Source organism: Callithrix jacchus, chromosome 2 (assembly GCF_049354715.1).
Source record: "Callithrix jacchus isolate 240 chromosome 2, calJac240_pri, whole genome shotgun sequence".
NCBI lineage: Eukaryota > Metazoa > Chordata > Mammalia > Primates > Cebidae > Callithrix > Callithrix jacchus.
The window spans coordinates 187,989,705-188,017,427 of NC_133503.1; the positions used below are offsets into that span (position 1 = coordinate 187,989,705).

The 27,723-nt window shown below is 44.6% G+C and overlaps 1 protein-coding gene across 1 annotated transcript in view; it reads left to right on the forward strand.

The window, feature by feature from the left end:
- The window catches only part of LOC118151635 (uncharacterized), a 108,951-nt gene extending 84,265 nt beyond the window's left edge, over positions 1–24,686 (forward strand). The window contains exon 3 of the mRNA XM_078365993.1: positions 23,506–24,686. The gene's annotated coding sequence lies outside the window, so the exon portion shown is untranslated. The remainder of the gene's footprint in view (positions 1–23,505) is intronic.
- The last annotated feature ends 3,037 nt before the right edge of the window (positions 24,687–27,723 follow it).

Sequence of the window (27,723 nt, forward strand, 5' to 3'; positions counted from 1 at the left end):
ATTTTTCAAGCTAGGTCTCACTCTGTCGCCCAGGCTGGAGTGCAGCTCAACCATACAGCTCACTGCAGCCTTGACCTCCTGGGCTCGTGCAATCCTCCTTCCTCAGCCTCCTGAGTAGTTGGGACCACAGGTGGGCACCACCGTCCCTGGCTTTTTTTTTTTTTTTTTTTGGTAGAGATGGAGTCTCCCTGTGTCCCCCAGGCTCAGTGTTTTTCAAATATTTGAACATGTAAAAGCCACTCAGCCCACAGGCTGTACAAAAACAGATGGAGGGCCAGATGTAAGCCACAGGCAGTGGTTGGCCAAATGCTTGTATATTTCATGCCATGCCCTAGTAGTCCAGACTTACAAGTTATAATTTTAGAATAAATTTTAGTTATATTTTTGTCAGAAGATTGAATATATACATTTTCTTTTTTCCTTTTTTTTTTTTCTTTCTTTCTTTTCTTTTTCTTTTTTTTTTTTTTTTTTTTGATACAAAGTTGTGTTCTGTTGCCCAGACTGAAGTGCAGTGGTGAGATCTCGGGTCACTGCAACCTCTTTCTCCCAGGTTCAAGTGATTTTCCTGCCTCAGCCTCCTGAGTAGCTGGGATTACAGGTGTGTGCCACCATGCCCAGCTAATTTTTGAATTTTTAGTAGCAACGGGGTTTTGCCATGCTGGCCAGGCTAGTCTTGAACTCCTGACCTCAGATGATCCACCCACCTAGGCCTCCCAAAGGGCTGGAATTACAGGTGTGAGCCACTGCGCCCGGCCTAAGTATGTACATTTTCATAGGCAAACATATGCCTTGGATGTACTTCTCAGGAATGTGTGCATATGAATTACAAAATGTGAAAAGCTTCAACCCTGTTACGAACTGTAAGTGCATGTGGCAGGAGGTGATCATCACAGAAGCTGTCAGAACGTAACTTTATTCTAGATGCTATAAGTAGCACTAATAAGGGGAAGCAGACACCTGCAGCTTCTGGAACTGAGACCCTGGAGGAAAAAGACAGGTGGCCTTGAGTGAGGACATGAGGATGCATCCTAGAATTGAACACAGTTCATGAGAAATGCAGCTGTGAGTTATAAACACCCAGGGCAGACAAAGTTAGAAAGTTAGGAACCCCAGCCTTGTCATGGAAACAAGCAACCAGAGGCCAGGAGGAACCAGATCCAGGAAGAGCAAAACTTGATAAATGTCCTAGATGTCAGTGAGAAAGATCCCTTTGTTTTGTTTACACTGAAAATTTTTTTAATTGCATGACTTTTTAGAGCACTTTTACATTTTTTGCCTAGAATTAGATCCAAAGAATGACCTATTGACCCGCAAGAATTTTAGAAAAAATAACTTTTTATTAATTTTTTTTTGAGATAGAGTCTTGCTCTTGTTGCCCAGGCTGGAATGCAATGGCATGATCTTGGCTCTCTGCAACCTCCACCTCCCATGTTCAAGTGATCCTCCTGTGTCAGCCTCCTGAGTAGCTGGGACTACAGGTGCCTGCCACCACGCCCGGCTAATTTTTGTATTTTTAGTAAAGACAGGGTTTCATCATATTAGCCAGGTTGGTCTCGAACTCCTGACCTTGTGATCCACCCACCTCAGCCTCCCAAAGTGCTGGGATTACAGGTGTGAGCCACCTCACCCGGCCAAAAAAATAACTTTGTAAAAAATATATTTTTTTAAAAAAATAAAGACAGGGATCTCACTATATTGCCCAGCCTGGTCTGGAACTCCTGGGCTCAAGTGATCCTCCCTTCTCTGCCTCCCAAAGTGCTAGAATTACAGTTGTGAGCCACTGCACCTGGCCAAGAAAAAGTATCTTCATAATGTATTTTTGTTTGTGTTTTTCTTCAGCCCTCTGGATGCCAGCTCTCCTTCCCACTCGCCAGCCCCCTGCAGCAGCTTCCCTCTATGACTTCCGGGAGCTTGTGACAGATGTGAAACCCTCCTCTTTAATTTCAGTCTATGTCCACTATTTTGGTCCTCCACAAAACTGATGGAAAATGAGTGCAGATTCCCCACTTGTCATTTACCTAAAGATTGTCATTAAACGCCGCCTCAGTCTACTTTTCTCCTGACCAAACCACCCCAAAGCCTTGAACCTTCCTTATGGAACCAGCCGTCATCGTTTAGAACTCCCATTTCTTTACAACATTTTTTAGCAGCAGAAACAAACAAACTCCCAAAATGAATTTTCTAGTGAGGCTTGAACTAAGGTGGATTAGAGAAAGAATACACAAAGGAGAATGATTTCCTAAACTGTGCCCTTTGTACTTCTGCTGTCTCAGTACCATGCTGGCTTTTTCCCACAAAATTGCTACATTTCTGAGGAGTATTCATTTAGTGAACCGAGTTCTCTGCACACAGGTCATTTTGCCACGAAATTTGTGCCTTGTAATAATCTCAGCAACAACAGTAATAGCAGCATCTAACTTTGTTGCCTGTGTTAATGGCTGACAGCCGCCCTCTGCGGCTGGTCTATCGTCATCTGCATTTTATAGTGGCATGTCCAGACTTGGAGAGGTTCAGCTACTCGCCTGAGATGATCCCAGCTGTGAGTGGTAAAGCCCAGGTTCTAAACTATGACCAGATCCCTGGATTCTCACTCTTGAATGCCACGCCGTATACTTCTCAGTGCCGATCTGTGGATTGAAATTAACTGTATCAGCTGGGCACAGTGGCTCACGCCTGAAATCCCATCACTTTGGGAGGCCTAGGTGGGCGGATCACGAGGTCAGGCATTCAAGACCAGTCTGGCCAAGATAGTGAAACCCCGTCTCTACTGAAAATACAAAAAATTAGCCGGGTGTGGTGGTAGTGTGCTCCTGTAATCCCAGTTACTCAGGAGGCTGAGGCAAGAGAATCATGTGAACCTGGAAGACAGAGGTTGCAGTGAGCTGAGATTGTGCCATTGCACTCCAGCCCAGGTGACAGTGTGAGACTCCATCTCAAAATGGAAGGAAGGAAGGGAGGAAGGGAGGGAGGGAGGGAGGGAGGGAGGGAGGGAGGGAGGGAAAGAAAGGAAAGAGAAAGAGAAAGAAAGAAAGAGAAGGAAAAGGAAAGGAAAGGAAGAGGAATTAACAGTATCTGTGTTAGTCATCTCAGGCTGCTGTAATAAAAACACCATAGACTGGATGTCTTAACAACAGACATTTCTTTCTCAAGGTTCTGGAGGCTGGAAGTCAAGGCTCTGGTGGATCTAAAGTCTGACAACAGCACTCTTCTGGTTTGTAGACAGCACTCTTATGTCTCCCCTGAGAAGGGCACTAATCCCATCATGAGCGCTCCACCCTCATGACCTCATGTAACCCTAAGCACCTTCCAAAGGTCCCACCACAGTGGGGATTAGGGTTTCAACATATGAACTGGGGTCAAGAAGGGAGGACACAGACATGAAGTCTGTAACACTATCCCTTTTCATACTTAAAAAAAATTGTGGGTTTTTGTTTAACACTTTTTAATCTTTTTAAATATATTATAGAGATGGGGTCTCACTATGTTGCCCAAGCTGGTCTTAAACTCCTGGGCTCAAGTGATCCTTCTACCTCAGCCTCCCCAAGGGCTGGGAATACAGGCATACACCACTGCGCCTGGCCTCTTTTAATACTTATTGAATTTGTGTTACTCCACTCTATTTCCTTCATCAACAATTTCCCAATTTATCAAGATCGTTTTCAATTTTCTTTTTTTTTTTGAGACAGAGTCTCGCTCTGTCACCCAGGCGGGAGTGCAGTGGCACAATCGTGGCTCACTGTAACCTCCGCCTCCCAGGTTCAAGAGATTCTCCTGCCTCAGCCTCCCAAGGAGCTGGGATTAAAGGCATGTGCCACCACTCCCGGCTAATTTTTGTATTTTTAGAAGAGACGGGGTTTCACCATCTTGGCCAGGCTGGTCTCGAACTCCTGACCTGATGATCTACTCACCTCGGCCTCCCAAAGTGCTGGAATTACAGGTGTGGGCTACTGTGCCCAGCACTTACTGCTTCTAATAGTCTGAATTTGAAGTTTAAACTTTTAATTTTTGTTGTTATTGTCATGGCTTTTGTGGAGACAAGGTCTTGATATATTGTCCAGGCTGGTCTCAAACTCCTGAGCTGCAGTGATCTTCCCTCCTCAGCCTCCCAAGGTGCTGGGATTACAGGCGTGAGACCCCATGCCTAGCCTGAAGTTTAGAGAATTAGCAACTCCATCTAATTAAGCAACACTGGAGTTTCTGTCAGTATTATTTCCGTTGTCTTCATTCCTACTGTGGAAGTTTAAAAATTTAAACTTCAGGCTAGGCATGGTATCTCACGCCTGTAATCCCAGCACCTTGAGAGGCTGAGGAGGGAAGATCACTTGAGCCCAGGAGTTTGAGACCAGCCTGGACAATGTATCGAGACCTTGTCTCTACAACAGCCATGACAACAACAACAAAAATTAAAAGTTTAAACTTCAGATTCAGACTATGAGAAGCAGTAAGTGCTCACATTGTGTTCCAGGCATTGCTGTAAGCACGGTTCAGGCCTTAACTCCTTTGTTACTCTCTACGGCCCTAAAAAGTAGATACACTTGTTCCTTCCAGTGTGACCGATGATAGAGGCACAGAGTGGGTGTATAACTTGCCTAAGGTCACACAGCTAGAAGTCTGGCCCCCACATCTTCACAAGTCGCTTTAGGTTCAAAAAATATTCTATGTGCATCTTGTTGCCAATCCTCTTTTCAGTAAATAATCCCATTCCGATCCAGAATTTTAGGGAAAACTTTTCCTAATGTTATTTATCCATTTTCCTGCAAATAGTAATTTAGGTCTCTAACTTTTTGCTTTGGGATAAAAGAGGTTCCTCTAAAATTACTGTTTATATTTTATTGTGAGAAGGTGATGAGGATACATATAGTTTGATCCCATTTGCATGTAACATATACGAAACAGCATTACACATTGTTTCAGGAGTCACATATGTTATAAAAGATGAAGCTAGGAAGGGTGTAATAAATATCCAAGTCAGGATAGTGGTTACCTTGGATGGGGAGAGGGGAGGAATTGGGATGAGGTACACAAGAAGCTTCAATTTTTTTTTTTTTTTTTTTTAGACAGAGTTTCACTCTTATTGCCTAGGATAGAGTGCAGTGGCGTGCTCTCAGCTCACCGCAACCTCCATGTCCTGGGTTCAAGTGATTCTCCTGCCTCAGCCTCCCAAGTAGCTGGGATTACAGGCATGCGCCACCACACCTGGCTAATTTTGTATTTTTTAAGCAGAGACAGGGTTTCTCCATGTTGGTCAGGCTGGTTTCAAACTCACAACCTCAGGTGATCCGCCCACCTCAGCCTCCCAAAGTGCTAGGATTACAGTCGTGAGCCATTGCACCCGGCCACAAGAAGCTTCAATCTTATTTGTAATTTTTTTCCTTAAGCTTATTAGTGGCTGTATGCGGCTGATTTTTATACTATTTTCTACATCTTTTTGAATGTTTGGAATTTTTATAATTTTTACAGTGATATGGGGAGGAACTTCAATGTGAATTTATCTAACATAGTAAGAAAAAATGTTGATTTTATCCAGGAAGTCCGGTTTATCCAGGAAGTCCGGTTTATCCAGGAAGTCTGGTTTCTGGATCTTCTTCTACAACAAGCTCTTGTCTTAAATTGGGCAAAATGGTTAATCCAGTCCTCTTTCTTGAACTATAAAAAAAGGGTGGTAGTAAAACAAGGGTAAGCAAACTATGTCTCCCTAGTTTTGTAAATAAAGTTTTATTGGTACATACCCATGTCCATTCATTTTCTATGGCTGCTTTCACCCTACAGTGGCAGGGTTGAACAGTTGCAACAAAGACCGTGTCACAGGCTGTAAAGTCTGAAATATTCACTATACAGAGCTTTGCAGAAAATGTCTGCAGTAGAAAATCAGTCTCCTTTGGGCTCTGACATTTGATCATCTCAGGAAATAGCTAAGATATCCAAGACTTTTGTACCCATGGTGGACTGGGAACACCAGTTGTCCACACATATCTGTTCATTTATGTAAGCATAAATATGTAAGCATATAAATTACAAATAAGATTAAAGAAATGTTAGGCCAGATGCAGTGATTCACGCATATAATCCCATCACTTTGGGAGGCTGAGAAGGGCAGATCACCTGAGGTCAGAGGTTCGAGACAAGCCTGGGCAACCTGGTGAAACCTCATCTCTACTAAAAATGCAAAAGTTAGCCAGGCGTGGTAGTTGGTGCCTGTAATCCCAGCTACTCAGGAGGCTGAGACAGAAGAATCACTTGAACCCAGAGGTGGAGGTTGCAGTGAGCTGAGATTGTGCCACTGCACTCCAGCCTTGATGACAGAGCAAGACTCCGTCTGAAAAAAAAAAAAATTGAAGAAACTTTACAACGTAGGAATCGTGAAGCGAAACCCTTTGTTATTGTTCTAGGAGGATGTGAGCACAGACATCTTCCCCTAAAAAGAATACAGCCTGAAATGAATGAAAGAAATGCCCATAAGTCCCAAGCATCAGTTCTTACACCTTCAAGATGGTATGTTGTATGATTTCTGCGCAGTTTGTGAATAGTTAGGTTTAATGGGTTTTGCAGAGATGTTTTAGAATATAGGTACTTAATCTTTGCATAAAATTTCTGTTGTGAATAGAGGACTCATTAAGCAATTCATCCTCTGAATAAGCAATACATAATAAGAATCAGTGCAGAAATTCAGTTGCAAGAACTAGAATTCTGGCTTACACCCTTTCTGCCTGTGCATCTTGAGTAATTTCCGCAACCTCTCTAAGTTTCAGTTTCCTCATCTATGAAATGGAGCCATGCTAGTATGCACCTTATCAGGTTGTCATGAAAACTAAGTTATATAATTCACAATATACTATTTAGCATAATGTTGAATAAATGTTAGTCGTTATTAGCTGGATACGTTTAGGACATAATACAAATTCTAAAATGTTTCTAAAAGCGCAGCTTCTAGTATCTGCTTTCAGGATTACAAACAATGTGAGAGAAAAGTGGAAGGCAGAAGGCCGTGTCAGCGTATCTGTACCAGGTGGGACATCCATATAGAGCAAAGGGACTAAAGCAAGCAGACCTCAAGTTGGCCATACCTCAGTGGCTTTCAGGAGACACAAAAAGGAAAGCATCAGTGACACCCTGAAATGGAATCCATCATCCCAAATCACGTGTACCATCCATGACTGTTCCATCAGGAGAAACACAAAGATCTCTTCCTGCCTTCCCAAGTTGAACACAGAGTCATGACTGCAATGGTTTGGATGTTTTTGGCTCCAAATCACGGCACTCATGGCCTCCAAAATGCATGTTGAAACTGAATCCCCAATGCATCAATGTTGGAGGGGGAGCCTGGGGAAGTTGTTTAGGTACCGAGGCTCTGCCCTCAAGAACGAATTCATTCCTCTATGAATAGTGCTTGTGGGCATGGGTTCACTCTTCCGATTTTCTGCCATGTGAGAACCTGCAGTTTCTCCCCCGCAAAGGACGCAGCATTCAAGACACCATCTTCTTAGCGGAAAGACATGGCCCTAAGCTGCCAGTGCCTTAATCCTGGACTTCTCAGCCTCCAGAACTGTGAGACAATCAATATCTGTTCTTTATCAATTACCCAGTCTCAACTCTTCTCTTCCAGCAGCACAAAAAGGACTCAGAAGATGACATTGACATGTGGCCAATTAGTAGTCATTAGAATAAAAGCAAGCACAAACAGATCACTTAACATAAAATATTTACAGCACAACCTTGGGCAAGTCACTTAGCTGGTCTATACCTTCATTTCCTTACTGGGCATCACTTTCTCATAGAAAAATAATACAAGCCACATGCATAACTTTACATTTTCTACTAGTGACATTAAAGTAAGTAAAACAAAAGTGGATACAATTAATTTTTTTTTCCTTTTTTCTTTCTTTCTGGATAAAATTAATTTTAATAATATATTGGCCGGGCACGGTGGCTCACGCCTGTAATCCCAGCACTTTGGGAGGCCGAGGCGGGTGAATCACGAGGTCAAGAGATCGAGACCATCCTGGTCAACAAGGTGAAACCCTGTCTCTACTAAAAATACACAAAATTAGCTGGGCACAGTGGCGCGTGCCTGCAATCCCAGCTACTCAGGAGGCTGAGGCAGGAGAATTGCCTGAACCCAGGAGGCAGAGGTTGCGGTGAGCCGAGATCGCACCATTGCACTCCAGCCTGGGTAACAAGAGTGAAACTCCGTCTCAAAAAACAAACAAACAAACAAAAATAAATAAATACATAATAAAATAATATATTTTATTTAACCCAATATAGCCAGAGTAATATAATTTCATTTTTCCTTTTTTGGTCTTGTTTTGTTTAGAGACAAGCTGTTGTCTGTCATCCAGGCTAGAATGCAGTGACATGATCACAGCTGACTCCTGGGCTCAAGCCACCCTCCTGTCTCAGCCTCCTAAGTCGATGGGACCACAGGAGCACACTGCCATGGCCCAGTCAATACATTTTTTTATTATATACACATTTTTCTTTTTTGAGACAGAGTCTCGCTCTGTTGCCCAGGCCGGAGTGCAGTGACACGATCTCGGCTCACTGCAACCTCTGCCTCCCGGGTTCCAGCGATTCTCCTGCTTCAGCCTCCTGAGTAGCCGGGCTTACAGGTGCGTGCTACCATACCTGGTTAGTTTTTGTATTTTTAGTAGAGACGGAGTTTCACCATATTGGCCAGGCTGATCTCAAACTCCTGACCTCATGATCTGCCTGCCTCAGCCTCCCAAAGTGTTGGGATTACAGGCATGAGCTGCTGGGCCCAGCCTATCAAAGAAACTAAGTTTTAGATGAAGTAAAATGACTTGATGCTGAAGAAATGGAGTTAGTTCTCCTTTAAAAAAAAGTTATTAGGTCTTCTTTAATTTCTTTTATCAACACTTTGTAATTTAACAAAAACCTGTATAAGAATTTTTGTAGCAGCTCTTATTCCCAACAGCTACACAACTGAAAACAAGCCAAATGTGCCTCGAATGGTTGGACACGCTGTGCTCTAGACACCCCGTGGAATAGACGACAACTTGAATGGATCTCAAGGGAATGATGCTGACTGGAAAAAAGCCCATTTCAACAAGTTATGATTCCACTTACATAACGTCTTACAACAACCGAACCATAGAGATAGAAAACAGGTTCGAGACTGCCGCAGGTTAGGGGTGGGAGGAAGAGAACTTGGGTGGAGACATATAGAGGTGGCTTGGGCTAGTGGCACAGTTCTGTACCTTTTGTTTTGTTTTGTTTTTGAGACAGAGTCTCGCTCTGTCGCCCAGGCTGGAGTTCAGAGGTGTGATCTCGGCTCACAGCAACCTCTGCCCCAGGTTCAAGTGATTCTCCTGCTTCAGTCTCCTGAGTGGCTGGGACTACAGGCATGTGCCACCATGCCTGGCTAATTTTTTGTATTTTTAGTAGAGATGGGGTTTCACTGTGTTAGCCAGGATGGTCTCGATCTCCTGACCTCATGACCCGCCCACCTCGGCCTCCCAAAGTGCTGGGATTGCAGGTGTGAGCCAAATTCTGTATCTTTTTTTTGAGACAGGATCTAGCTCTGTTACCCAGGCTGCAGTGCAGTGGTGCAAGGGCATGATCATGGCTCTGTAGCTTGACTGTAGTTACAGGTACATGATATATACATGTGACAAACTTGCACAGAACTTTATACACACACACACACAAATGCGTGTTTGTAAAGTTGGTAAATGCAATTAAAGCTCTATGGATTGTACCAACACCAGTTTCCTGATTTCTATAATGTGTCTGCTTATACGGACGTGACCATCAGAGGCTGGGTGAAGGGTACATAGACTCTCCCTGTACGTTTTATTTTGGAACTTCTTGCAAATCTATAATTATGTTATTAAATAAGAAAAGTATACCCAAAAAGAAAAGATCTTCAGGAAAAGAAAGAATTGCTGGCCAGGCACTGTGGCTCATGCCTATAATCCCAGCACTTTGGGAGACCGAGGTGGGCAGATCACGAGGTCAGGAGTTCAAGACCAACCTGGCCAACACAGTGAAGCCCCGTCTCTACTAAAAATACAAAAATTAGCCGGGCGTGGTGTAGCGCATCTGTAATCCCAGCTACTCAGGAGGCTGAGGCAGGAGAATCGCTTGAACCCAGGAGGCAGAGGTTGCAGTGAGCCGAGATTGTGCCACTGCACTCCAGCTTGGGACACAGAATGACACTCTGTCTCAAAGAGAAGAAAGAAAGAAAAAAATTGCTTAGCAAAGCCAGGTCCTACAGATAGCAGCTTGAGTAGAAACCCAAGAACAGGCTTCTCAGAGCCTAGTGAAGAAGGAAACATTGCCAAACACCCATTTTTTAACTCCAGAAGTAAATGCAGGGGACACAAAGGGAGAAATAATTCATTCTGTGCAAACCAAACCAGTTCTGACCCCGGCCCCGCTGTATTCTAACTGCGGGAGTGTCCTGTTTTCCAGATCCACAGTGTATTGTGGCCTTAATGAGCCAAGTTGTATAATTATCCTCACATTACGATGCAATACCTCATTTTAAAATCCCACAACGAAGTCATGACAAGAAGAGGACAGTTACCAATGCTGTATGATGTGATTGTCACTCAGCTTCCACTAAAACTACAGTTTACAATTAGTCTGCTTCTCCTTAGACTCTCAATTCTCTCAGAGTATATGTTAAAACACTGCTTCTTTCATTTGTGTTATATTTTTCTTGATGGGAAAACATTGGTAGAAACCAGTTTGAGGCTTAAAATGTTAGTCTAGTTGAAACTAAGCCCTGAAACCGATTAAAGGAACGCAGCTTGCATTTTTTGATCTGAACACAAGAGGGCTTCTGTTTTTCCTGGTACTAAAAAGGCAGCAGAGTCATCTTGAATTCAGAATACGCAAATATCTCACAAGGGAAAATGAGTTGAAAACCAACCAAGCCCTCCCTGCAAACACCAAGATTTGACTGACTGACTATACAGTTTTTTGTTTTGTTCTGTTCTGTTTTGAGACAAGGTCTTGCTCTGTCACCCAGCCGAGAGTGCAGTGGCGTGATCACAGTTCACTGTAACCTCTGCCTCCCAGGCTCAAGCCAGCCTCCCACTTCAGCCTCCTGAGTAGCTGGGACTACAGGCATGCACCACCACGTCTGGCTATTTTTTTAGTTTTAGTTTTTTTAGAGAAGGGGTCTCATTATGTTGTCCAGGCTGGTCTTGAACTCCTGTACTCAAGTGATCCTCCTGCCTCAGCCTCTCAAAGTGCTGGAATTACAGGTGTAAGCCACCATGCCTGGCTGACTACACAGTTTGTAACAAGTGAAATTTACTGAAGAATCTCTATACTTCAAAACTCGGTTTTCTTATTTTAAATATTTGGCATATAAATGACGGAAACTAGCCAACCGCTTATAAAGCATGTTGATGATTTCATTTCCCAGTTGATGAATGAAATAGGGCCAAGCGCTGTCTTTCTTTTTGTTAGCTTTGTTACTAACGTAGAGCTCAGCATTGCGGTCTCAGTATAATGCCGTTATTGCTCAATATCAGATCTAGAGCCAATGGTTCCTTATGCATTATTTAAGATAATTCTAGGCCAGGCGTGGTGGCTCACGCCTATAATCCCAGCACTTTGGGAGGCTGAGGCGGGTGGATCACAAGATCAAGAGATCGAGACCATCCTGGTCAACATGGTGAAACTCCCGTCTCTACTGAAAATACAAAAATTAGCCAGGCATGGTGGTGCGTGCCTGTAGTCCCAGCTACTCGGGAGGCTGAGGCAGGAGAATTGCTTGAACCCAGGAGGCGGAGGTTGCAGTGAGCCGAGATCGCCCCATTGCACTCCAGCCTGGGTAACAAGAGTGAAACTCTGTCTCAAAAAAAAAAAAAAAAAAAGATAATTCTGTGATGCCAGAAAATGAATTTCCCTAAGTGCGCCCTCTCCACCCACACTACCCTTTATTTATAGGTTTCAGTCTATTTCATTATAAAGCAAAGGTTTGGGAAGAAAGACTCAGATTCCTCCTGAGATGCAACCTCAAGTCTTAGGAAAGGAAGATTTTGAAGTCAGGTTCAGAGAATGTAGAAGAGGAAGCTCTTAAAGGGCACGTAGACTTTGCAACACACGCTTGCTTTCAGGATTCTCCTCCTTTGTCCTCAACCCTGCCCAGGGTTCCCCTAACTCTGTCTAAGCCACTCCATAATATTGGGTCCCATTCCTCTATTCTTTCACTATTTATGACAGCTAATAGAGCTAAAACACAAGGGCGGGCACGGTGCCTCAGGCCTCTAATCCTATCACTTTGGGAGGCCAAGGCAGGCGGATCACGAAGTCAGGAGATCGAGACTATCCTGGTTAACACGGTGAAACGCCATCTTTACTAAAAATACAAAAATTAGCAGGTTATGGTGGTGTGTGCCTGTAGTGCCAGATACTGGGGAGGCCGAGGCAGGAGAATTGCTTGAACCCTGAAGGCGGTGGTTGCAGTGAGCCAAGATCACACCACTGCACCCAGCCTGGGCGACAGAGTGAGATTCCATCTATAAAAAAAAAAAAAAAAGGCCAGAATAAGCCAGAAGCTGCCTTTTCATTGTTGTTGTTATTCATTTCCCAATTTGCAGAACTCTCTGAATTCTATTTTTTGCTCATCATAACCCCAGAAGTTTTCTAGAGAACCAACTGAAAGAGATTTTCATCGGATCTTTTTTTTTTTAATCTAGAGAATTTAATTGAGAACCAAATCAATAAATATGCTCAACTGGTATCTTTGTTAGAAGGGAACTAGGATGACCTGTGCTTGCCCCACGTTTACCCTTGCAGCAACTCTGCTTTCTCTATCTCTGACCTTACCCTGCCTTCCTGCCTCCAGAGTCTGAGAGGGAGAAAGGCAAAGGAGCAGTCAGATGGAGGATGGGGCTGAGCCAGGAGTTGCTCGTTTGCTTTCAACACTGCCCCGGCTTTATTGGCCATGAGTTAAGGCAGTCAAATGGGCATCTAGGAAACACCACCAAGATCTGCATTGGGGAAGCAAAGCAGATTAAAAGGCACAATTGCTGGCCAGGCATGGTGGCTCATGCCCGTAATCCTAGCACTGATGGGAGGCACAGGCGGGAAGATCACCTGAGACCGGGAATTTGAGACCAGCCTGGGCAACATAGTCAGATCCTGACTCTACAAAAAAATTTTAAAAATTAGCCAAGTATGGTGGCAAGTGCCAGTAATCCAGCTACTCTGGAGGCTGAGGTAGGAGGATCCCTTGAGCCTAAGAGTTGGAGACTACAGTGAACTATCATCAAAGAACTGTCGTACAGCCTGAGTGACAGAGTGAGACACCCTATCTCTAAAAAATACAAATAAGGCCAGGCACAGTGGCTCACGCTTATATTCCCACCACTTTGGGAGGCCAAGGCAGGTGGATCACGAGGCCAGGAGTTCAAGACCAGCCTGTCCAATATGATGAAACCCCGTTTCTACTAAAAAAACACAAAAATTAGCCGGGCGTGGTGGCACATGCCTGTAGTCCCAGCTACTCAGGAGGCTGAGGCAGGAGAGGGAGGCAGAGGTTGCAGTGAGCCCAGATTGTGCCATTGTACTCCAGTCTGGAAGACTCAAAAAACAAATTAATAAAATAATTAATCTCAAAAAAATTAATAAAAATAAAAGGCACCATTGCTTAAACCACAAAATCTATGCTCTGTGCAAAGGACACCAAATTGAGAAAGTGGAGTTCCAGCTGTGACCCCCCTAGTGTGCCATCACGTGGCCCTGTGGACTGACTCCTCACCAAATACCATTTCCTTGCTATGTGAACTAAAGAAAATATATACAATTATGTTGGATATGTAATTTCTAAAACTCATCTCAATACCAACTTCAACCCAAGACTCCGTTTGTGCTATGCACAGCCCCGTGATTATTGGGTCCTCCTGGAAAAACAGAGCCCCTAAGCCAAATTCTCTTCCCATGTGATTTAAAAAAAAAAAAAAATTGTGCTACAGACTGAACTGAGAACCTCAGCTAGATTCTACAGGATGTGATTTAAGTGTATGCGTATTAAGTGTATGAGTATCGTAAATCTACAAGGTCTTCCCTGGAGGCACAGAGTTTAAAAGATGAGCCCACAAAGAACGGAGTTTTGGTGTCTGACATTTCCAAGGAAACGTTCAAGTGCCCCAGTCAAGTTCAGTCCCGTTTAAGGGAAAAAATTCAAAGTTTGTTTTTCACCTCAGCCTGACTAGCAGGGATCTGATGAGTGTGTTTGTTTTGCCTCTTCCTGTATGCAGTGTTTGCCTTCTCAGAGCCCATTGGCTCTATCATGAAATAAAAACCAGCAGCCATCTACATACATGCCTGCAGCGGGAATGCTGCACGTTCTCTAAGCCCCATCTTTATTCAGGAAATTACATCATCGTGGGTCAGATTCAAGATGGCAGCCAACACAAAGGATGCTAAGGGGTCACTTGTGTGTGGCTTTCTCTCCCAGATATAGTGCTTGCTGGACTTGCACGTGACCAGGCACTTCTTGGCAATGTCTAGGCTTTGCATGGTGAGAAGAGAAGGCAGTGGCTATATCAATCACTCTATTCTTTTTTTTTGGTTGGTGACAGGGTCTCACTTTGTCACGCAGGCTGGAGTGCAGTGGCACAATCTCAGCTCACTGCAGCCTTCAACTCTTCTGGGCTCAAGTGATCCTCCCACCTGAGCCTCTGGAGTAGCAGGGACTAAAGTTGTGCACCACCATGCACAACTAATTTTTAATTATTTTTTATTTTTTATTTTTATGGAGATGGAGTTTCACTTTTGTTGCCCAGGTTGGAGTGCAGTGGCGTGTAACCTCTGCTTCCCAAGTTCAAGCGATTCTCCTGCCTCAGCCTCCCGAATAGGTGGAATTACAGGCACGTGCCACCATGCCTGGCTAATTTTCTATTTTTAGTAGAGGCAGGGTTTCTCCATGTTGGGCAGGCTGATCTTAAACTCCTGACCCCAGGTGATCTGCCCGCCTCAGCCTCCCAAAGTGCCGGGAATACAGGTATGAGCCACCATGCCTGGCCTAATTTATAAATTTTTTGTAGAGCAGGATCTTGCTGTGTTTCCCAGCCTGGTCTCCAACTCCTTGGCTCAAGTGATCCTCCTGTCTCAGCCTCTCAGAGTACTGTAATTACAGGCATAGCCACGGCATCCCACCCACTTGTACTTAACAGTTAACTGGTCTGCCGGGCGAGGTGGCTCACTCTTGTAATCCCAGCACTTTGGGAGGCCAAGGTGGGCGAATAACAAGGTCAGGTGGTCCAGACCATTCTGGCCAACATGCTGAAAATCCATCTCTACTAGAAATACAAAGATTGGCTGAGCATGGTGGCGAGTGCCTGTAACCCCAGCTACTCGGGAGGCTGAGGCAGAAGAATCACTTGAACGAGGAAATCAGAGGTTGCAGTAAGCCGAGATTGCACCACTGCACTCCAGTCTGGTGACAGAGTGAGATCTGTCTCAAAAAAAAAAGGTTCCCTTGTCAACCCTCTCAAGGGCTGTTGCCAGGGTTGGAATTGACCAGGAAAGAAGCAAAAACATAGCGGCATAGAGCGGAAGAGAAGGGGTTTCTCATGAGACAAGACAACGAAGTTAATGGTCACTGAGCCAAGCAGCAAAGCACTCATTTGTCCCCTTCCAATTTCAGACCCTCGGTATTGAAATGTCCTCAAGGTGATCTGAGGAACCAGATGAGAGTCTGAAGCCGGGACCTCAAACATTGTCCTAAAATGTATTCGGATAGAGAAAGTAATAATTATTTCTACTTGAGGTCACAACTTTGCAAGAGAAACAGTCATTTTTATTTTGAGAAGTTCTTAAATAGGCACAGGAAAGTAACATAATTTGCCAAAGATGACAGAAAGTCTGCGAGAAGTTGAAGTCTTTTCACCTTGTCACATAATTTCTTTTTTTAAAAAAGTATTGTCCTGTTTATGAGATTTGTTTTCTTATTGGATCAAGAGTTTGCTAAGGATAGGGAAAAAGAGGCTTAGGGAAATTTTTTAAACTCCCCTTAAACACTTAGGGTTATTAATACACACGAAGAAAAATATTTATTTGAAGAACTGATTCATCATAGTATAACCTTGCGAATAAACATGCTGAAGGGCTGGGTATAGGGAGGAAATATGGAGAATTAGTCATGAAAAGCATGCAAAGGAAGAGTCTGGACAGGAGAATGAGCAATGAACCGGGCCGGAAGGAGAAGGGCTGCCAGTCAGTAAGCCCCAGTGTTGACAGACTTTCTTTCATTTATTCTCAATCATAGGTAAACATGGGATCTCTGTTTTATAGATGTGGAAACTGAGGCACAGGGGCAGTAAGTACATTATTTTGAGTTCATACAGGTGATACCCGATAGATCAAGGCTGAGAACCAAGGTTAGCCTGAGGGAAGTCTCTTTTCTACTCCACACACTACCGTGGAAACAAAACTGGACTTGGCCAGCTGCAGTCACTGACGCCTGTAATCCCAGTACTTTGGGAGGCCAAGGTGGGCGAATCTCTTGAGATCAGGAGTTCAAGGCCAGCCTCGCCAACATGGTGAGACCCCATCTCTACTAAATATACAAAAATTAGCCAGGCAGTATGGTGCACACCTGTAATCTCAGCTACTCTGGAGATTGGGGCAGGCAAAGCACTTGAACCTGGGAGGCAGAGGTTGCAGTGAGCCAAGATCACACCACTGCACTCCAGCCTGGGCAACAGAGCATGACTCCAACTAATGATATGAAAGAGAGAGACAGAGACAGAGAGAAAGGGAGAGAAGGAAGGAAGGAGGGAGGGAGGGAAGAAAAGCAAGAATGAGAAAGAAAGAGAGACAGAAAGAAAGAAAGGGAAAGAGAAAGAAAGGAAGGAGGGAGGGAAAGAAGGAAGGAAAGGAAGAAAAAGAAAGAGAAAAAAGAAAGAAAGAAGGAGAAAAGAATAAAGAAAGAGAGAGAGAAAGAAGAGAAACTGAACTAAATGTAGGGAAGAGGGAAGGGAGCTGGTCTGAGTTTTAGACCCAGCTCTACTACTGGTTGACTGTGTGGCCTTAGGAAAACTGACTTGATTCATTTGTGTCTTCTGGGGAAACAAACAATGAAGCTACTGTCTGTTGTGAGATGCCAGGTTAATACTGCTCTGTTAGCTGGACAAAAACCAGAGTTTGAGTCTTAGGGCCACATTTCATTACTCATCCTGTTATTTCTTCAAGACCTACTATGTATCAGGCATGGTTCAATATTACAGTAATACAAAAATAAATGAGGCATGGATGTATCCTCAAAGAGTTTATCTTTTGGGGGTTATTGATCTCTGGCAAGAAGTCCCAACTTCTGGAAAGCTCTCTCTGATTTCTCCAGTGTCTTGTGCATTTAAAAAAAAATTATCCTATGCAGTGGCTCACACCTGTAATTCCAGCACTTTGGGAGGCTGAGGCAGGTGGATCACTTGAGGTCAGGAGTTCAAAACCAGCCTGATCAACATGGTGAAACTCTTTCTACTAAAAATACAAAAATTAGCCAGGTATGGTGGTGGGCACCTGTAATCCCAGCTACTCAGGAGGCTGAGACAGGAGAATCGCTTGAACCCTGGAGTCAGAGGTTTCAGTAAGCCCAGACTGTGCCACTGCACTCCAGCCTGGGCAACAGAGCAAGACTCCATCTCAGAAAAAAATAAAAATCAGTGCATCTTTCCCATCTCAAGAGACTTTGAATGGGAGTCTCCGGGCAGCATTTAGAGAGGTGTAAAGAAGATGAAAAGACTTCTTTCCTGCAGTATTTCAGGAACATCATTGCCTCTCGGTTAGTTCACTGTCAGCAAAGGCTTAAGAAAATCAACTACACGCTAGACGGTAGACTTTTGGGATTTTCACAGTTCCTTGAACACACAGTATAAGTTGTCCTAAGCTAATAAAATCAATGCCTTCCCCTCCGAAAACCCTCCCCCAACACACACTTTCTCTCTCTCTCTCTCTCTTTCTCTTTCTCTCTCAATCTCTCTCTCTCTCTCAATCTCTCTCTCTCTCAATCTCTCTCTCTCTCTTTCTCTCTCAATCTCTCTCTCTCTCTCTCAATCTCTCTCTCTCAATCTCTCTCTCTCTTTCTCTCTCAATCTCTCTCTCTCCCTCTCTCTCTCTCTCAATCTCTCTCTCTCTCTCAATCTCTCTCTCTCTCTCTCTCTCTCTCTCTCTCTCTCTCTCTTTCTCTCTCAATCTCTCTCTCTCTCTGTCTCTCTCTCTCTCTCTCTCGGTTAACCATTGTAGCCACTAGAGTAAAAGGTTTCAGATGTGTTCCACAGATGAATGTTTGATATCACAGGACAGGACAAAGCCAGAACAATTGTCTCCTCTTTGGCCAAAACTTTCCCATTAGTGTATCAGCAATGTGCAGGCTCTGATTGCAGAGTAAGTAAACAGGACATAATGGGTTTTCAATAAACGCTGTGGAGCCAGACTTCCAGTCTGTTTGGAGAGGTTTATTTGACATGCAGAGTCTACCAGGGGAACTGGGGACAGTGAGGTAAAGGGAGTAGAAGTTCACCAATGAAACCTGGCACAAAGCGTGGGTTGAGATCCACCTGCAAACAGCGGAGAGGTGAGACGGTTCTGATTGGAGCAACCTGAGAAGCTGGAACACCTTTGACTGAAATACCCAGGATTGTAGGAAAAATTTGAATCTTAGAAGGAAATAAGATTCAGAGAGTTTTTCGGATTCCTTTTTTCTCTGTGGTTTTTTGTTTGTTTTTGTGTTTTTGCTCTTTTGGACAGAAGAGTTGTTTCAGAAACCAAAAGCCAGGAATAATAGAAGGTCTAAATCAGACAACTGGTTGAACCAGATGACACAGTTTGGCTCTGTGTCCCCACCCAAATCTCATGTTGAATTGTAATCCCCATGTGTCAGGGGAGGGGCCTACTGGGAGGTGATTGAATCACGGGGGGGCGGACATGCCCCTTGCTGTTCTCGTGAACGTGAGTTGTAATGACATCTGATGGTTTCAAAGTGCGGCACTTCCCCCTTCACTCTGTCTCTTTCCTGCTGCCATGGTAAGACACACCTTGCTTCCCTTTCACCTTCTGCCATGATGGTCAGTTTCCTGAGGCCTCCTCAGCCTTGTGGAACTGTGAGTCAGCTAAACCTCTTTCCTTTATAAATTACCCGCCTTGCCATGTGTTGTGGCTCACATTTGTAATCCCAACACTTTGGAAGCCGAAACGGGCAGGTCACCTGAAGTCAGGACTTCGAGACAGACAGTCAGGCTTGACTGACATGGAGAAAACTCATCTCTACTAAAAATACAAAATTAGCTGGGTTTGGTGGCGAATGCCTATAGTCCCAGCCACTCGGGAGGCTGAGGCAGGAGAATCACTTGAACCCAGGACTCGGAGGTTTCGGTGAGCCAAGATTACATCATTGCACTCCAGCATGGGCAACAAGAGAATCTTCATCTCAAAAAAAAAAATTACCCAGTCTCAGATAGTATCTTTACAGCAGTGTGAAAATAGACTTCTACAGCAGAACTTGATCTGGGCCTCTCAATTCCCAGTCCTGAGTGTTTTTTAATCCACTCTGACCCTTCATTTATCTGCTATGTCGGTAGCTGCAGGGTACAACCAAATCAAAAGCATTTGGCATCGGGGTAAAAAAAAGAAGTTCATGTTCTGATAGAGTGAAATTAGTTTTTATCAAGATTGAAGGTCTTTCTGATTTTAACCAGAAACAAATTAATGTATGTGTATATTAGAACTTAATTTAACATAGATTTCTTTAAGATGCGGAAGGTCGAACAACTGGGGAAAAGAGAGAGGCCCTATTCCCAGATGAAACTTGGGGATCCCTCACCTTCTGAATCCTGGACTGGCCACAGAACATGCTGTCCTAGGAAGCCCTTGGGAGCCTCTCTGTTGCCTGGGTCTTAACTCTCCACTAACAAGCTAATGAAATAATCAGCAAAGGGCTGGCGCACTTGGAATACAGTCTGAGCATTGTTTCCTTAGTCCCTTTGAGGCTTTGGTCAAGTTCCCTAGAAGCAGCACGTGAGACCAGGATCCCGGGCTTTTGGCTTATTGAAGGATTACACTTCAGGAAAAACATGTGAGGGAGTCTGCTAATTTGCAGGCGTTGCCACAGACTAGGAGGCTTCCACCACAGAAGTTAATTTTCTCACAGTTCTAGAGACTAGATGTTCAAGATCAGCGTGTCAGTGGGTTAGGTTTCTCCTGAGGGCTCTCTCCTTGGCTTGCAGATGGCCGCCTTCCCACGGCTTCCTCGCACGGTCCCTCCTCTGCATGAGCATCTCAGGCCTGTGTGTCCGCATTTCCTCTTCTTATAGGGACACCAGTCGGAGTGAGTTAGGGCCCATTCTAACAGTCCCATTTTAATTTACTACCCTCTTAAAGGCCCTATCAGACCAGGCGCGGTGGCTCACGCCTGTAATCCCAGCACTTTGGGAGGCCAAGGTGGGTGGATCACCTGAGGTCGGGAGTTTGAGACCAGCCCAACCAACATGGAGAAAACCCATCTCTACTAAAAATACAAAATTAGCCGGGTGTGTGGTACATGCCTGTAACCCCAGCTACTCAGGAGGCTGAGACAGGAGAATCACTTGAACCTGGGAGGCGGAGGTTGCAGTGAGCCAAGATCATGCCATTGCACTCCAGCCTACGCAACAAGAGCTAAACTCTGTCTCAAAAAAAAAAAAAAGGCCCTATCTACTAACACGGTCACATTTTGAGGTACTGGGGGTTAGGCCTTCGGCATATGAATTGGGAGCAGGAGACATCATTCAGCCCCTAAGAGTGAGTGAGAGAAGCGGGGACCATGAGGACAAAGTCAGGAAGCAGGCTGTGGTCTCCGGGAAAGCCCAGTCTCAGCCTGGTCCGGGACAGGGAGGAGGTGACAGAGCAATCCATCAAACCACAGAGCTGCCTGGCCTTGAAGTAACGGGTCCCCGTCATTCTGGCTCTGTATCTGCTAGTTGCTTGGCCAGCCCTCAGCGTGTATGTGGTGGGAAAAATCATCCTGAGGTACCTACCCAGACGTCTCCAGGCAGGGGGGCTCCTGTGAGTCAAGAGACTTTTTCGCAAGGGTCTCACAGGTGTATGCTTCCCAAATGACCCAGCAGCTGGGGCAGTGGCCCCCTGCAAAGAGAGTCTGGGTGAGGATCCAAGGTCATGCATGACGCAGGGCTTCCTCAGCTCTTCTGGGTTTCACAGACGTTTACTAGACTTCTGGATGCATTGGCTAAAGCCACACTTCCAGATATAAACACAGGACACAGAGGACTGCAGGAAAGGGTGGTGGTGTGTGCTGAGGGAAGGAACAGGTCAGACCCCTCTCACTCCCAGCCCAGGGGTCCAGGTCTGAATCATGACTTCCAGTCAGTCATTACATCGATGAGCCCCGCTTCTTTATTCACTTTTCTTTTGAGACACAGTTTCACTCTTGTTGCCCAGGCTAGAGTGCAATGGTGTGATCTTGGCTCACTGCAACCTCTGCCTCCCAGGTTCAAGCGATTCTCCTGCCTCAGCCTCCTGAGTAGCTGGGATTACAGGCATGAGCCACCATGCCCAGTTAATTTTTATATTTTTAGTAAAGATGGGGTTTCACCATCTTGGCCAGGCTGGTCTCAAACTCCTGACCTCAAGCAATCCACCTGACTTGACCTGCCAAAGAGCTGAGATTACAGGCATGAGTCACTGCACCTGGCCAAATTTTTGTATTTTTAGTAGAGATGGGGTTTTATCACGTTGGCTGGGCTGGTCTCCAACTCCTGACCTCAGGTGATCCACCCGTCTTGGCCTCCCAAAGTGTGTACTCACTTTCAAATCCACCTTCTCCCTATTCTCATTGCTATCACCTTAGTCCAGGGATCCATCTTTCCTCACTCCTATTACTAAAGGGTTTCTTCTCAGATCTCTCTGCCTCTACTCTAAACCCCATCTGACTGATGACAGAAAAGTTAAAATGGCCCAGGCACACACCCTATTACATAGCACAAAAGAGACCCGAGGTTGGAGAAACAGTGGCTAACAAGACAGATTCTGTCTTTGCCCTCCCCGCAGCAGGAGGGGAGTTGCTCATATTTGACTGTGGCTTGAGACTCAGTTTGCTCACTTGTAAAATATAAACAAGGTACCTTATAGTTTGGAGTATTCCGTGACCTGACATGCATTCAGCACTTAGCGCGTTGTCTGACGCACAGTGAGCACTCCGAGGGCTGCTGTGATCATCTCTGTTGCTAGTGGCCACAGCAGGCAGAGCTGCAGGACCAAGCACAGTTCTGGGGGCATAAGGCAAGGCAAACAGAAGGTGCTAAAAGGGGCCAGGCTGTCAGTGGGGATGAATATCCCTATTATTTCTCCTGATATTTCTGCAGATGGCGAAACTAAGAGCATGTGTGATCCCAGTTTCAGTCTTCATCTCTGACTTCACTGGCCTCCAAGGTCAATATTAATGTTAGTTGATGGTTGACACTAACTGAGTTTGTGAATGTTAGATACGGGCAAGAAAACAAAACATCCTCTCATCGGAAGAGGTGACTGGCTTCCAGGGAGCCATAGGAGTTATACCTGATGTTAATAATTTCACAAGTGAAACACCAGCATGGGAATATTTGCTAATTGGCATGAAATCCATGCTCCTCTGGTTGTTTAGTTAACTAAAGGGCAGCCTACAGGAGCCTGAACCATATAATGGCATCTCTCCAGTGACCCTGGGGGTCTCATCCATCCTGCATCCTGGTCCAGTCAACCCTATTCCTCAACATCTGAGACACCTGACACTGGGCTGTGCTTTACCAGGCTGCTGGCTCCTCTGGAAGGGAGGCCTCCCAGCAGATCCCCCTCTTCCTGCCTAGGGCCCCTCTACCCTCCTCTCTTCCCTTCACCTCCTCTTCCACAAAGCAAATCCCACTGCACAGCACCTAGGAGATAACCTTTGCCAAGATGCAAGCAACAGACACCAGATGATTAACACGTCTTTCACACAGGACAAATTTGGACCCATAAGTTCACAGCTAGAGTGTTTTAGAGTTGGACACTAAACCATTTTCTTTCCATCAATGCAAAGGCAGGAATAACCATAAGAGTGACTTTTTTTTTTTTTGAGACAGAGTCTTGCTCTGTCACCCAGGCTGGAATGCAGTGGCGTGATCTTGCCTCACCACAACCTCCACCTCTGGGGTTCAAGCAATTCTCTTGCCTCAGCCTCCCAAGTAGCTGGGATTACAGGTGTGTGCCACCATGTCTGCTAATTTTGGTATTTTTAGTAGAGACGGGGTTTCACTATATTGGCCAGGCTGGTCTCGAACTTCTGACCTCATGATCCACCCACCTCGGCCTCACCCGCCTCGGCCTCCCAAAGTGCTGGGATTACAGGCATGAGCCACCACGCCTGGCCTAACAGTGACTTTTTAAATGCCATTCCAATGCGTCTCTTTTTGCTCGTTGTTTCTATGGCTCTCTTTTCTTTCTCTGCCTTTAATCACCCTCTTTCCCCTCTCTAATTTTTTCCTTTTTTTCTTTTCTTTCCTTCCCCACAAGTCTGGTCTGTTTGGGCTCCCATCTCATTTCCTCACAAAGGCTGGGACACTCTATGACCACCTCACCATATAAAGCGGAAGGAATCAGACCCTACTGAGCAGTGCTGCGGGCCCTCAGGACCCTGTTCTGGAGAGCTCTGTCATTCTCCCTAACGCTCACAGACACGGGAACATGAGTCATCAATGAGACAGTGTTGCCACCGCCTTTCTCCCCAAGCTCCCTAAAAAAAGAGGAAATGGCCTCTGACACTGGGATGTATGAACAAGAGTTCCACACACAGCACAGAGCCTGAGAACCTCTGCCATGGACTTCCGCGCTGGTTATAGGATGCTGGTCTCATGTTTGGGTTTGCAACCTCAAATCCAAAGAAAGCATCACTTGAAGTATGATTTGTAGGGAGCAGTATAAAGACTGATTCAGAAGGAAAAACAAAGGTCAAATGCTACCACTGTGATATGACTTCTGCAATTTAAAAAATAATTCTACCTTTCTTAAAGAATATTTTGGCAATGGAGAAGATGGACATGTAAAGAGTTGTAATTGTTTTTAAAGTGCATAAAGCAATATTATGGAAGAAAAATGATCAGTTAGCGACACCAATCAATAAAGCTGGAATGAGACGTAATTAAGCTAGTTCAAAGGAAAGTCTGATGAAAGATTACAGAAAACTCTCTAATTACAGAGGAGAGGAAAGAAGAATCTCAGGCAAAGACTGCCAAGGAGGTTACAAATTTGTTAGCCCTGCATCGGAAATGAGAAACCCACAATTAAAGACAAAACAAAACAAAGTCATCCAACAATGGACAGGCTCCGTTCTCCAGTTAAAAGGATCTACCACCAGCTTTAAAGTCATCAGCCACATTATTTCCAGATTTCTCAGAACCACATGAGCAAACGCACGTGGCAAGACCAACCCTCAACTCACTCCATTATGAGTACAACTTATCAAGGACAGAGGACCCTGGAACATTTCTAAACTTGGATCTTCAAGATGCCAAACAAGATAGGCTGATAGGCTGGTCTGAAGGTAGTGAGCTACCTCAATTGATTATTCAGCCAGTTTCAGATTGAACTCCTTGTTCTACTCTTTTCCTCCTTCTCACTACTGCACTTGACTAGCCTTAAAAAAAGAGAGAGAAGCTAATAATTTGCTCGATATCAATAAAGTCATCTGTGAAAAATATAATTTTTCTTTTCTTTTTTTTTTTTTTTGAGACGGAGTCTGCTCTGTTGCCCAGGCTAGAGTGCAATAGTGAGATCTCGGCTCACTACAACCTCCACCTCCCTGCAACCTCCGCCTCCCAGGTTCAAGCCATTCTCTTGCCTCAGCCTCCCAAGTAGCTGGGATTACAGGTGAGAGCCATCATGCCCAGCTAATTTTTTTTGTATTTTTAGTAGAGACAGGGTTTCACCATGTTGGCCAGGCTTGTCTTAAATGCCTGAGCTCAAGTGATTCACTGGCCTCTGTCTCCCAAAGCGCTGGGATTACAGGTGTGAGCCACCATGCCCAGCCTGATTTTTCTATTTTCAATCTGGCAGATTGCAAATAGGAAGGACTAGAAATGATTAGAGAGTTAATCTAGAACTGTAAAACCCATCTAAGTGAAACACTTTTTAAGCTTTTTCTTATTTCACCAGCAACCTAGAAAGAATTTTTTTTTTTAGATGAAGTCTCGCACTTTACCCAGGTTGGAATGCAATGGTGCGATCTTGGCTCACTGCAACCTCCGTGTCTCAGGTTCAAGTGATTCTCCTGCCTCAGCCTTCCGAGTAGCTGGGATTACAGGCGTGTGCCACCATGCTTGGCTAATTTTTTTTTTTTTTTTTTAGTAGAGACGGAGTTTTGCCATGTTATCCAGGCTGGTCTTGAACTCCTGAATTCAGGCAATCCGCTTGTCTTAGCCTCCCAAAGTGCTGGGATTACAGATATGAGCCAGCATACCTGGCCAGAATTCATTTTTTATTGGTTATTCAGAAAGTGTTGACATTCCAAATTGACACCATGAATCCAGTTACATTTTCTTGTTTTCTCTGCTGAGGTGGAAAAGACACACAACACACCCCGGAAGGAGGCTGTCTTCACATTTCAAGTCACTGTGTCCAGTTCTGGCCCCAGAACCCAGCAGGCACTGGGAGGGTCAAAGCAGATGTCACCGTCAACCCACAAATCTGTTTTCTACAACCACACCTCATGCTTCCAGACCTGGCCCTTCCCATCTCCTTCTTTGCTGCATTAGAACAGACTTGTGAATTGGCAGGAAATTGGCATTTGCTCTGCTAGTGTAGTAAAGTAAAAGAAAATCTGCTTCAGAGAACAAGTAGCAAATTTCCCAAAACAAGCACTTATAATTAACTAGTGTGTGTCTTGGTTATACGCCACCAGCAATGAAAGGGCATATCCCAGTGTAAATTTGCATTTGAATTCTTACCAGAGAGGCAGGCTCAGCAAACCAATTAACTAATTAAATCAATTAACCAAATATGTAATTAACCTTGAGAACAGAAGTGTCAACAACAGAAGCACAACAAAGAAAAGTAGCCTCCTCCTGGAATTATCTAGTGGTTTTAAGTCTTTTCCTTTTCTGTCTTAAAGACATAGCCCCAGAGGGAAAACATTCTCTGGGCATAAGACGGGTGGCCACGCAATGTCATTCTAGGGACTGAATCAAGCCGAAGGCAGTGCTTCCCTCTTACTCCTGCCCATCATCTGTAAGTAAATACACAGGAGTTTTGCAGGACATGGTCCATGAAACACTGGTCCATTTATCCTCATTCCTTTTGGGAATACAAGTGTCCACTATTAAGGAAAGGGGACTGCGGCCAGGCAAGGTGGGCTGAGGCAGGCGGATCATGAAGTCAAGAGATTGAGACCATCCTGGTCAACATGGTAAAACCCCGTCTCTACTAAAAATACAAAAAATTAGCCAGGTGTGGTGGCAGGCACCTGTAGTCCCAGCAACTCAGGAGGCTGAGGCAGGAGAATAGCTTGAACTTGGGAGGCGTAGGTTGCAGTGAGCCAAGATTGTGCCACTGCACTCCAGCCTGGCGACAGAGTGAGACTCCATCTCAAAAAAAAGAAAAGAAAAAAAAAGGGGACTAGCTAGAAATTTCCAAGATAGATCCTCCCTTGGAGATGACAATACCTGGTCATTCAAACAATTGATTCTAAGACAAAAGGGACCATGAAAGAAATGGCAACCTCTGCTAGACACAGTTATAAAAGGCTTTTGTTTGACCAGTATGGAGTCACTCAGCTAATTGCCACGAGATCGGAATGAGCTCTAAAACAGACCAGTTTTCCCAGTATATTTGACTGGATATACAACAACCAGTCAAAAGGAGCCTAGTGTACCAGAGCCCGAGTGACAAGGAAGTTCCCTTCTGTTTCAGCCGTCTGTAGGGAAAGTACATTTGAAATGATCAGTCCACACTTCGTCCCCTCTTTCTGCTCTCTTCAGCCTTTTTCTGCCTATAAAGCGAAACTCCTCTGCTCCACCCACCAGAACCCTCACTCTATCGTACAGAAGGAAGCGCTGCCCATTCTAACATCACACATAAAAGGCAGTTTGATCTTTACACTAAAATGGTTGTAATTTTGTCTTTTGACAGCTTTATTTTATAGAGGTTTGACCTGTACACAGAAATCCCTGGGAAAGAGGAACTTGTGTGACTGTAGGAATTCTGTGCAATTCTGACACATGGAAATTTATCATTACCAAGACAATACATTAATGCCTTGTACTAATGACTTTTCAGTAGCTCACCTTATACAATTTCAGTTTTCAAGTAGCTTCAGAAATGTTACTTAGAATTAATGATGCGAAAAACACTAAGCTAGGCCTGATGCCTTCATGTAGCTTCCTTTAGGGGTGGTGTGAAATTCACTCAGAAAAAAAACAACAACAAAGGGTTACATGTTAAACAGGGAAAAGAGAATAATACAGACCAGAGGGCTGATGCCTTCATGTAGCTTTCATTTAGGGGTGGTGTGAAATTCACTCAGAAAAAAAATAATAACCAACAAAAAGTTACAAAAGTTACATGTTAAACAGCGAAAAGAAAATAATGCAGACCAGAGGCAAATATTTATTGACTAAGGCAGACTGGCTTAGACCATTACTTACATCATTTCAGAAGAACCTAAATCACAAAGGAGAGGTAACACGATCAAATCATTAGCAGGGAAGCGAAAGCAACAGCACCAGGAACCTGGAGTCC